The sequence below is a fragment of the Pinus tabuliformis genome, chromosome 7, assembly GCF_031772625.1.
Source record: "Pinus tabuliformis cultivar Carrire ecotype Pingquan chromosome 7, CPIR1, whole genome shotgun sequence".
Lineage (NCBI taxonomy): Eukaryota > Viridiplantae > Streptophyta > Pinopsida > Pinales > Pinaceae > Pinus > Pinus tabuliformis.
Genome location: NC_142293.1, coordinates 1,645,714,070 through 1,645,727,240, shown reverse-complemented (window position 1 = coordinate 1,645,727,240; position 13,171 = coordinate 1,645,714,070). Strand labels below are relative to the sequence as shown.

The following is a 13,171-nucleotide window of genomic DNA, read 5'->3' as shown; positions in this document are numbered from 1 at the left end:
GAATAGTATTTGGTTTGAAGCAATAAGACCCATTAAATAAGCAGTAAGAGGTTTGAGCTTTGAACCATGAACACAACAATCACAGATTAACTAATGCCCCATTTCTGTAGTCACTTATTCATTCAAATCCACAGCATACAATCTTCATTTATAGAGATAGAAATTACAAGAGATTCGCCAAAACCAGATGTTGTCCATAACTGCAATCCATTCTTTCCTTTACCAAATCAAAATCATATCCAACTTATGGCCATACACAAAAAATATAATGCATTTTTAACAAAGAATGAATTTTTGAAATAATTTGGGATTGGGAAAATGAATTCATGACTAGATAGGAATGAGCAATAGATGTCTATTTTTGTATTCAAGTGTACATGTCATTTTAAAAAACCCAAAAAGTCCAAACATGTTGATGAGGCTGTTGAGGGTGCCCTAGGGCACATATATCTTCAAAATATATTCAAAACAGAACCCACGATGAGAATGGGAGATTAACCAGCATGGCGAGTGAGCTTTGATTTGTCAGATGGGGCAAATAATTTCTTGCCAGAGGCCATACAATGCATGTGGGATTATGTGTGTTGTTTGCCGTTATCCAAAGTCAAAGCCACCACAAAGCTGAAAATGTAACTGCTACAGCAAAGCTTGAAGCTTGTGCACACAACTTCCCTCAACAATCCCCACAAAACCATTATGGAAATAGTATTCATTCACAGCCGCAAATACCCATGACTCTTAAGAAGATGGACAATGGGTAAGTTAAGGGGATAATGGAGAAGTGAAGAAGAGCACATCAATCATAAAGAGAACAACAAACACAGCAACACTATACACTCATCAAACTAATGCAAACAAACAAAGTAAACAAGAAACTTGTGGCTTGAACATCACCTTATCTCTGGTAAAATTACTTGCCAACAAAGTGTCGAGGACAAAGTTTATACTTCTAAACCAAGCAAGGACCATCACAACCTTCAATGCCAGGATAAGTGTTTAGGCAGCTTAAATGTTTGACCAAAGACAGTTACAGGGCAAATCATGCTGACATCAAACCAGAGTCTCCGAAACAGTCAAAGAGAGCTCTCTCGGAGCTAGAAACCAAATGTGAATGCAAGATGACCAAGCTGGGGTTAAGTGAACCCATGAAACAAGAAACCATTAGAATCTCTGGGTCACAAGCAACGGTCTAGATCAAGTCTTCGTGTCATTTTATCTATCACTTTTACACCAGATTTCCAAAGTGACATATGACATACAACACCTTCCCTCGAATAATATTACAACCACTTATAATCCGCCTTTATGTCAAATGCTTAGGGTATCACATGTGCTAAGTATTGCCTTACAATCTTTTACAATTTACTTTATATATGCATGTACTAATCCTCTTGTTATTTTGCAGCAGCACAATTAAGATGACCAGGGATAAAAGATCACCATGAAGAATGTGAGGTGTGCATCATAAACCATGAGAAAACCACTGGACAGAAGCATCACCACGCCTCCAACTATCAACCCTAGAGTCAGCAAGATGCTAGTAAGGCCAACATAATCGCATAACCACTTCATTTATCAAGCCACAACACCATCAACATTACCACTATATCACTATCAAGAAAACAACCAAGTCATTGGCCAATGGTAAGTGCTGAAACCCAATGATGATATCAATCAAATATAAAAGCTCTCAAGCATCATCCATCACCCATCACCTAGAGAAGTCATCAATTAGCCAACAATGCACACAGTGCTAAAACAATGTGCCACCTTTAAGAAATAGTCAACAAAAGAATAAGTAACCTTTAAATATATCTAGGACCAACAACAAGTAAACCAAGTGCCACATCATCATCCTCTTTTCTCATGCATACACATACATCAACACCAACCATTATTTGCACTATGCAAGTGCATCAGAATGCTATCAACACCATATAATGGATATATAATGAAGGAAAGCAAACCATTAACCATTGCCATAAGATGAGATCAAGCACAAAGATGTATCCGTGAGATTACCGTTAAACCCATAAATAGAACAGAAGAGAATGAAGCTGCCTTAGCATGAAACCACCATTACCCCACCAAGATTGCACCCTTATGCCTCCCCTGCAAATGGATGGTGGGCCCCCTTAAGTTTAATTCCACACCGAAAGTGACAAGGGATTCCAATGACAGGGAAGGAGTCAGGATAGGCTCAAACTATAGGGCTACATTCATAAGGACTCATTTTGCAAAACATAGGGAAGAAGTACCAATACTTTGCAGATCAATATCATTGATTGAAAAGGTGGTCAACAAACGGCAACACTCTGCTGAGACGGTTGGTCACATTCAAGCGAAAACTCAGAATTTTCTCAGATTCATAGATTTGCCATAGTAAAACCTTGCAGATAAGAGATAGGTCAATATCATTGATTGAAAAGGTGGTCAACAAACGGCAACACTCTGCTGAGAGGGTTGGTCACATTCAAGCGAAAACTCAGAATTTTCTCAGATTCATAGATTTGCCATAGTAAAACCTTGCAGATAAGAGATAGGTCAATCATGAAAATTAGCTCAGAAACAGAAATGGGCAGCGAGGCACTACGGAGGGAATGCTGCAGCACTACAAACCACCTAAGAAAAAGTCAAGCAGGAAAAGTAAATAACAGAAGATGAGGGAGGAAAATAAAGCAGAATGGAAATAAAGAGCCTTAACAGATGTAGAAATAGGGACGAGAAAAATTGGAATATCGGAACAAGCAGCTAAATGAAAAAAAAAAAGCACAAAACAAAACACAAGGATTAAAAATGTTATTCCTTTATTTTTTATTTTCTATTTGCAGGTTGGGGACAAGGAGACCAGAGATCATGGAAAATACCTGTTATGGAAAAAACCATCATTCATTCATTCAAATATTAATAAGCTTATTTCTTCTGTCTATTATTGAGCTTGTTTGCTCCAATACCACTCTGAATATACAAAGACATACTTGACCTTAGTGCAACAATCTGATTTCTAAGCTGTGCTGACCTATTTTTTGATAATGATATCGAATCACGAACCCTTGCCACTTCGAACCCAGATTTTTTGAAATAAATTATGTTATGTAGCCCCAGCCAATGCGAACCTACCACAGTCCATTACTCCAATGTGTGATTCCACTTCATTGGTAGTTCTGACTTTCAATTCAAGGGGGGTCCACCAACTAGTTGCACAGGAGGCATAACATGTTGTGATGAATGGTGATACCACTAGTTCTTGTGATGCAGCTTCGTGTGGAGTCTTGGCATGGAATTTCATGCGGTTTGTTGATTTCTATACATGCTATGGGATGGTGATATCACTAATTATTATTAATTTTCCATGCACTTAAGATTTAACTTTTAAGCAAGTGCTAGCATCATGATACCAATCTTGACATATAATGGGCACGTAATTCATCATTTATGATTACAAGTTCAGAGGCATAATTGGCAACAGAGCAGTGCATATGGTCTCAATTTTACTTTACTTAGCTTATGCGGATTTTGACATATTTATTATACACTACATTTCCTGCACTATCATTCAGTTAAATGATGAATATTGTGGTGATAAGATGTTTTCTAATTCAAGGTTACAACATATGTTTCACCTACACATTAGTTACACAATTTAATAATCAATCTTTAGTAGTTCAACGCAATGTTCTTTTCCCCATTACTAGCATTAGTTAGCCACCCAGACGTATTTTAATTTTAATTGGCTTCTGCACCTGCATTACTATGGTTAACCTTATGGTTGGCATATCAAGTGGATTGGTAGCCTATCTCTGTGATTGGGTTTAACAACATCCATGCATGGTTGTGTCTATTTCAAGCTATTCGTCATTTGCATTACTGTCACATGCCTTTGTTTTGTTGGAATAGTTAGATTAGGGCAGCATATAATTAATATTTTCCATCCATGACAGTTATTTGTGATTTTAAATTCTTCGTTTTCTTTATTATGCTTATGTTTTTATCATCAAATAAATGCCAAACCAACAAGATCATGACCATACAAAAGGAACACAAGAAATAAGCTCCAAGCTAGGGGAAAACCCAGAAATACTTCTCTTCTTATAGAATCAATTTCAAAGGAGACTTCCAAGACCAAACCCTACATCATGGCTGCCACCAAGGACAAAGTCAACCAGCCAAACTTCCTTTCAGAATACAAGACAAAATCTCCAAGGGTAACAAAGCAAGATCCCTTTAAAATGAAGGCTCTTCTAAACTTTTGTGCATGCCAAGACAGCCTGCAACACTTACAGTAGTTCAGACCTGAGGTAACCCTAGAAACCCTAGGGTACTCGCACATGTGAACAGCAGAAAGCTAAATTTCAGAACTTCGCACTCTTTTTAGGGCTTCCTTCTTCTTCACTAGCCTCTTCCCTTATCGTCTATGACTTTCACAATTCTTCTTCATTGCAGATCAAAGCAAAGATGTGCATGCTTGTTACGTCCCCAAATGAGGTCGAAGCTTTACTTTATATAGCCTTTCTTAGGGCTCAAATAGCCCTCACAAGGGCGATTTCTTCCTAGTTGGCCGACATGGTCTTGGGAGCCTTCTAGACACTTCCAAATATAAAACAAATTTTCTTTTCTTGATACAAATGCCCAAGAGGGTCTTTTTACAATATGATAATGACTCGTTGACTCATGACAAACCCTAGGAGCATTCAATGGATGCTTGAGCTAATGAAAAATGATTTGAGCATGAGACCCATGTTTTACAAAAATGATTTCCTTTTGATCTTTACATTATTTTCTTTCTTCTTTTGATAGATACATAAGAATTAAATAATGACATGAGTCAAGTAACAATTATGAAGACTAAAACTAGTTACATTCTTCAACACTCCCTCTTAACTAGGGAGGTATTTAGAATTGTCCAACTGGTACAAGGACCGTGCTCCCTCTGAAAAGTTCTCATAAGAAGAGTCGAATTGATAAGCCAACTGTAAGCATCAACATTATGATCAACCAACACTATCTTTGAGGCCTAACTAGACATGCTCTACTTCATTCAAGAGCCTTATGCTGGGAAACTTTACGTGTGATACTGCACTACCTCTACAAGGTGCATACCCCACCAGATGTCCACAAGGGATGTCCTTTTAGGACTATTCTTTCTTGGATTTCCAATCCTGAATCCTCAACGAATATTGGTCCTCTTCGACCACTCTTATCTTAGACACATGTCCTATCCTCAAAAAGTGTCGGTTCCTTTCATTTCTTGGATGTTCCATCCTCAAGGAAACCACAGATGCTTATCCAATCCCTTACTATTCTTTCTTCGAGGCCTTCACTTAGACTTACGGTTTTTAGTCATGACACATGAAGACAAGAATGCACATGTCATGTCCAACATCACTCCTTCTCAACCAAAGAGGATATCAGTATTCTCCTTTTATCTTGAGAATAGATACTTGCTCATATTCAAGGAGACTCCTTCACTCCCTATCAAATCCAGAGGAGATTTCTGACTTCCTTTCTAATTGGGAAGTCCTATCTACACGCTCTCTAGCTTGTCCTTATAATAATTTTAGCTACAACATGGCTCCCTCTTTCTTCCGTGTCTCATCGTATTGGGCCTACTTCCTTCCTGGTATCATAGAACCATCTTCTTCCCTTAATCTTGTGACAGGTTTCAGGTCATCAATCTTGCACAACACTTTCATCTTGTCATCATTAATGAAGGAATTATATTGAGCCTTTCTAGACTTCAAGTTCATCATAGCTTTCTCATGAAAGTGATCTCCTTTGACCTTCAGGCTATCTTCTCGCACTACTAACTTTCAATCCCAAGATGAGTGCATCTTGACTTCATAGTTGCCAGGTACCAGATATTGAGCTTCCCTCAACATTCTTCATACATTCCATCTATACAATTGAACTTGCCTCGATTGTCATTATGTATTCTTGCCACATCCTTCGAGGTAGCAAACAATATATTAACCAAATAACCAATGATAATTATTGGCATCAAACTTACCTCATTGAGACAACTCTCTCGTCATCAACATCCTCAAGGTCCATCTCCACATTTATCTTCCTTCATGCATCAGAGTGCCCAAGGATCGAACTTGATTACCAAGTTACCATTTTCTTCTAAAGATTATACTAGATGTTGATTATTATTCTAGTGAGAAAGTCTTAATATTCCATTCATTCTAGAGTAAGTCAAATTCATCCTATTAGGCATCATATGACCAAATGAAAGGTTCAACAAGCATGATTTATGACCAAGTTTTCTTACAGGATTATGTGAATCCTACCCAAAATTTACTTCAAACATACGTTCTTAATCTTTCAAACAATCATCTAGCTATATGTATAATGAGCCTACAACTTGACCAATTACAATCCTTCATCCTTTTAAGAGTATTATTTCCAAACAATATGTAATATATACTAATCCTTGTCATAATGCCTTTTCCAAGAACCTCTCAAAATGATGGTTCTGATAGGATCTTGAGGACCCACCGTGGAAAAAATGACTACTTCTAACATAATGTTATACACTTTATGGATGAACATTATGCAAAATGGTCCCCAAATTTCTCATTCTTGAAATACCAGACGATTCTTACAAAGAAATTCAATCAAGTAGACTCTCAAATATGCTACTATCACCTTCTTTTATCTATGATGCCATGTCAAAACAAGATTCTTCTAGAAAACACAATAATACATGCTTACTCCTTTGATGACCTTGTTAGCATCAGTCTCTTTAGGGTCCTCACTATTGAGAAATCTAGGGCATTAGCATTAGGTGTTTTCTCTTAGATTAGTAAGAGCTTGTGAATATTTTTTACTTCATTAGGTTAAAATCTTCTTTGCCTTAGATTATTAGTGTTCTTCTTCATCAAACAGTAACCAATGCACAAACATAAATAGACAAGAGACACAGAATGTAGGCTATGATCCAAGGCCAAAACCTCTCAATCTTTGAGAGGAAAACTCGCACAAATTCTTCTTATAGAGATTCCAATTGACAAATACCAAGACCAAGACCAAGACCCTTGACCTAGTAGCCTCTCCATGACCAAGAGACAAGTCCTCTTCCATCTTCTCGTTCATTCTTTCTCGGTTCATTTTGCTTCAGATTTCGCACCATATGTGATGACACCCAACTGTGATCACTGTATTTGTCAAGGAAACCAAACTTTCTCCTTCAGCAGTAACACCGAATTCTGAACCAAAGTCACTGCCTCTTTTCGTGCAATCAAGACCTTCTTTCTTGTCACAGTAATGAGCCCTTGCTTCTCTTCTTATCACTGCAATGTATCCATCTAGAACTCAGAAATAAATCTAACTTCTGTGGACTAAGATCAGCCCTTACTGCCCCTTCGTTTCTTCCTCGTTGTCCCTTCCTTTTCTATCTGAACTTGACATCCTAACTTAACACTTCTTTGTTGTCACTATGACCTGAATCTCAAAGGGATCCAAATTCCCTTAGCTCACACTAAATTGTAGTCTTCACGGAATTCTAGCCTTCACTAAAATGGCTATGCCAATCTGAGATATTCCGAACTTATCTTCCATCACAATCATCCGAAAAACTCAGAGAAGGATGTTCGAATTTATGTGCGTGAGGAATAGGCCGAGGTGTCTATTTATAGTTGTCTATCTATATATATATAAGCCGACATGAGTTTATGAACCGATGTGCCTCCATAAAGAGAAGTTGACATGAGTTAGTTGCGTTGACTTGAAGTCGACATAAAGAGGAAGACTTTGTACTTGTCATTGGAGGGCTACATAGACTTATATACAATTTACACATGCTCAAGAAGAACTCTTCATACATGACATTAATTCTATGACTCTAATGATAAATCCTAAGGCTCTCAATGGGAACCATTTAGATAAAATAAAATATCTTGCTCATGAAACCCATGAAGCAAGCCTTACAATAATAATTCTATTTTCTTCTTTACATCCTTTTCAAAAATCACAATTACATGTCATTGTGCAGACCGAACCTAGTTACATTTTACAACACTCCCTCTTAACTAGGGAGGTATTCATAATGGTACTTGGTCACTCTCAATCTGAAGAACTTCTCATAAGAAGAATCGGATTGGTAACCCATTTGTTTAGCATCATATCAACCAACATTGTTACATAGAAAGGCCTTGACTAACAACTCTATCTCTCCACAAGATCTGAGCTCAATGTTGGCAAGACCAAAGATTTATAGACACTCTCATCATTGTCTCTCTCAGAACATGCCCTACCCAAGTACTCAGGGTGTGTTCTATGAGGACTATTCTTATCTTGGCCTACCCAGCACTCAAAGAATATCAGTCCTCCACGACTACTCTTCTCTCAAATGCCCTATTTCATCCTCAAAGAGTATCGGATGCCAAATGATTACCCAATCCTCTCATTTTGTCTTCCCAAGTGAAGACCAGAATGATGTATCTATCTCTCCCTCTCAATTAGGGAGGACATATCTATTCCATTAAAGTAATTTACTCATTCCTACACAAGGAATGTACCTAAGCTCCCTCTTGGCTTATGAATTTCCAAGTTTCTTCCAAGTAAGAAACTTTCCAGGCTCCCTCTCAAAATAGGGACCTTCAGCAACTCCTTAGGTGGAGATGATGGGACAACCAATTGCTTGAAGAACTCCTTTCTTCAATGTCATGAATTTCTTCTTTGTTGTGTAGTCTTCATCTTTTGGGACTTCTTCATAGGGCACAGACCATCCATCAGTTCCATCCATCAGTCATGCCATTACTCCTTTCATCGAAAAGTGATCCATCAGTCTTCATCTAGCATTGCTTCATGTTATGCTACCTTCATCAAGCTTTCTTTTCCGGAAGGTTCTTGCATCCTTCTACATGGTTCTTCATGGAAGACATTCATAGTTCTTCCCTTCGGTAGCCCTGCATAAGCCCATCCAGATATTTGTTCAAAAATAAGAAATGAACACTTAAATCAAAATTACCTTTGTGATGGTATTTCATCATGACATCTTCCAATTTGCATCAACATCCTACATACATGTTGACATATCTCCCAAAGATATCCATTGTCAAGGGTCTCCATCTTTTCCAGACTTCCATCAGAGTCTTCATATCTTTCTGGGAGATTTCCTAGTCAAATCTTCTTGGTCTTCTGAATGTTGATTGCCTTTACCATGGATGCATATCTCACGATCTCTTCCTTCCTTTCTTCACACATTTTATTCCTAGGAGCTGTCATTCAGAGTTCCTCAATTGTAGTCAACCACCTCCTATTTCATATGAGGACATATTATGTAGATTTCATCTAGTGTGACCCATGCCTTCCGACAACCTTTCATAGGATGAGATTCCTTTCCTTATGATCATGCTTCTCAAAATAAAAGAGTGATCCATGTTACCTGCAACCATATAACATGACTTTATAATATTTACTACACGCATACATACCTTCTTTACCTTTAGGTCATCTCGGCTTCTTTCAGCAGCTTCCTTGATTGAAAATATCTTCAACCCCTTGATTTGCTTCATCTCTTATGTCATCATACCATCATCCCATGAATTCCACAAGTTGGAGTTCCTGATGAAAACACTAGCTTCCTCTCTAGATCAGTGAATACTCCAATGAGGATTCCATCAAAGAATCTTGAGGATCTCGCATATCCCTATCCAGCAGATGCTTCCCTTTGACTTGATGTATGATGAGACTTGTCCTGTATGACTTCTTCCTTTCCTTAATTTTCTAATGAGGTTCCCAAGAGCTATATCCTTCATAGTTGATTATCAGACATCCTTCATGTTTTCTATGGTGATGTCACGAGCGCTTACTTCTAATGCTTTTCCTCTGCCTTGGACTTCCTTCTTTAAGCTTCCTCCACTTCTTTGGTGAAATGGACTTCTTCTCTATTCTCCTTGTTATTGCCCTTGAACTTAGGACAATCTTTCCTGTAGTGCTCATAGCATTGAATCTTAGCTATGTTCTTCTTTCCTTTTGACAAATGTCTAAATACTTTTGCCCTCAACCTGTCTTCTTCTATCTTGCATAGAAACCACTAGTTGTTGAATGGGATAGCCTTCTTATCCTCATAGACATTGTTACCTTGTTCATCAATTAGTGCATTTAGAACAATGAGGATTATCTCTCCTAGATCTTGCAATTGAGATCTTATGAAGATAACCCTTTATCCTTTGATACCTTCAATTTGTGTAGATCAGATCTAAGTGATGTGACCTTCTTTATTGCATCTTCAGAGAATAGTTCTACCAGCTTATCATATATATCTCTTTGATGTCTCCAATACTGCTATATGAGGGGACCTTTCATAAGAATCCCTTTCCATGTATTCAAAAGGGTCATTTTCATTGATATGTTCAACTACTTCACTTTCTTCGAGGATTATGTCTATCCTCCTTTTCCATGCAAGGAATTTCGATGACCCAACCAGTGTATAGATCTCCTTGCAAAACGATCATTTTACCAAATTTGATTATAGAATGAAAGATACTTACTTGACAAGTGAAGATGAAGTCTTCAACTTGATCACTTTGATGGTGGTTGAAGAAGATGTATTAGTGCTCCTGTTGGGTGATCTTCTTCCAAATGAAAAACCCTTCTTCAATAAAGGAGAAAGCTCTTTTTATGATATCAACGCCTTCAGATCTAGCTTCCATTGTTGATCGTAATTGATGAGGATGTTTTTGATGCTTCCTTGGATGATCTTTGTCACAGATAAGGATGAGATCCTTGCTGCAATGATAGGGAGCTTGCCTTATAGCTTTTGAAGATGATAATGCCTTCTCGCCTTTAAGATACTTCGACTTCTTTGGTAGTGAATGAATGCAGATCAGACATGCTTCTAGGATCTCCAAGGTGATGTGATCTTAGTCCTAGAAATGCTCCTCTATATTTTGGGTTGCCTTGCCTTGTAGATCTCTTCATCTTGATGAGGGTTTTTTTGGTCTTTTGCTAAAGATTATACGATCCAATACTCTTGTTGGTGTAGACTTCTAGTTGCCTTTATTTGTAGATCTATTCACCTTGAGTAGAAATAGGGCTTTGGCCCTGATTATTTGATGATCCCAAGACTTCTCTTGAAGTAGACCTTCTTCTTTGATCTAGGGTTTGATTCTTCAACGTAGATCATTCACTTTGCTTTGATGCCTTCCTTGAAACTCGATCCTTGAGTGTCTCTTAAATTAGATGCCCTTCCTTAACTGTCACCTTAGCTCTAAAACCATGTTGAGAAATCTAGGGCATTAGCATTAAGTTTCTCTTAGATTAGTAATTGCTTGTGAATGTTTTTTACGTCATTAGGTTAGGATCTTCTTTGCCTTAGATTATTAGTGTTCTTCTTCATCAAACAGTAACCAATGCACAAACATAAATAGACAAGAGACACAGAATGTAGGCTATGAGCCAGGGCCAAACCCTCTCACTCTTTGAGAGGAAAACCCGCACAAATTCTTCTTATAGAGATTCCAATTGACAAATACCAAGACCAAGACCCTTGACCTAGTAGCCTCTCCATAACCAAGACACAAGTCCTCTTCCATATTCTCGTTCGTTCTTTCTTGGTTCCTTATGCTTTAGATTTCGCACCACAAGTGATGACACCCAACTGTGATCACTGTATTTGTCAAGGAAACAAAACTTTCTCCTTCAACAGAACACTGAATTCTGAACCAAAGTTACTGCCTCTTTTCGTGCCATCGAGGCCTTCTTTCTTGTCACAATAATGAGCCCTTGCTTCTCTTCTTATCACTGCAATGTATCCATCCAAACCTAAGAAAGAAATCTGAACTTTTGTGGACTAAGATCAGCCCTTACTGCCCCTTCATTTCTTCCTCGTTGTCCCTTCCTTTTCTGTCCTAACTTGACAATTCTTCACTGTCATTGTGACCTGAATCTCAGAGGGATCCGAATTCCCTTACCTCACACTAAACTGTAGTCTTCACCGAATTCTAGCCTTCACTGAAATGGTTAAGCCAATCAGAGATAATCTAAACTTATATTCCATCACAGTCATCCGAAAAACTCAGAGAAGGATGTTCGAATTTCTGTGTGAGGAATAGGTCGAGCTGTCTATTTATAGTTGTCTGTCCGTATATATAAGCCAATGTGACTTTATGAACCGGTGTGTCTCCATAAAGAGAAGCCGACATGAAGAGTAAGACTTTGTACTTGTCGTTGGAGGGCTACATAGACTTATATACATTTTACACATGCTCAAGAAGAGCTCTTCATACATGACATTAATTCTATGACTCTAATGATAAATCCTAAGGCTCTCAATGGGAGCCATCTAGATAAAATAAAATCTCTTGCTCATGAAACCCATGAAGCAAGCCTTACAATAATAATTTTATTTTCTTCTTTACATCATTTACGAAAGTCACAGTTACATGTCATCATTATGTGCCAGCGACATTCACCGACAAGTACAACCAGGCAAAATATATCCAACTATAAGAGCATGATGACAATCTAACATGGTTTTCATAGAAGGTATTCTCCTGGGATTCTTAGACACAAACCCTAAATTCCTTTGGCATTTCTTTTGGAAACATCAGGCCTAGGGTTTTGATGTCATATCCTAAATTTCAATTCCACCCTCGCTCAAGTTTATCATATACCCTAGATTACCTGCAAACCCTAGAAGTCAAGAGCTAGGGTTTCTATGAGGGAACAGATTAGAGTTAGGGTTTTCACATAGACTATGGTTTCTTAATCAAGTTCCATCTAGAGCTTATAATCCCTAGAAACCAAAAAACTTCAACAAAGTGAAGCCTATCAAACCTAGATTCTTCTTATTCAAAACATGTAGCGAAACCCTAATGCATACTTTAAGTAGACCCTACACCAAAGTGCCTTGCAACCTTGGAGGTGTGAACTTATCTTTAGCTACAAGTGTTCACCTTTAAGAACACATAACTTATCTAGCATGTAGAGTAACTTGTCCTAAAGATATAGTCAACAGTGTTGTCACCATCGTGCATATGACCATGGTTCTGCAAATGTTGAAACACCTTCTTGAAGTTCTCATCATTCAAATATGCCTCTTTGTATGCATCATGGGTGAATGACCCTATGTGGGTGGCCTTGAAAGCATGTCGACCAACTTGTTTGTGTTTCCTTCGTATACCTGATCACTAAATGAAACTGGTGTAAAAACCCCATCCACTTG

At 38.0% G+C, this 13,171-nt stretch overlaps 1 protein-coding gene across 4 annotated transcripts in view; it reads right to left on the bottom strand.

Annotated features, from left to right (window-relative positions):
• Positions 1-864: 864 nt before the first annotated feature.
• The window catches only part of LOC149254698 (cyclin-U1-1-like), a 43,079-nt gene continuing 30,772 nt past the window's right edge, over positions 865-13,171 (bottom strand). For 2 of the 4 annotated variants that reach the window (XR_016267186.1, XR_016267187.1), the window contains one exon: positions 865-1,611. The gene's annotated coding sequence lies outside the window, so the exon portion shown is untranslated. The remainder of the gene's footprint in view (positions 1,612-13,171) is intronic. The other 2 variants (XR_016267185.1, XR_016267184.1) reach the window with 1 other exon arrangement.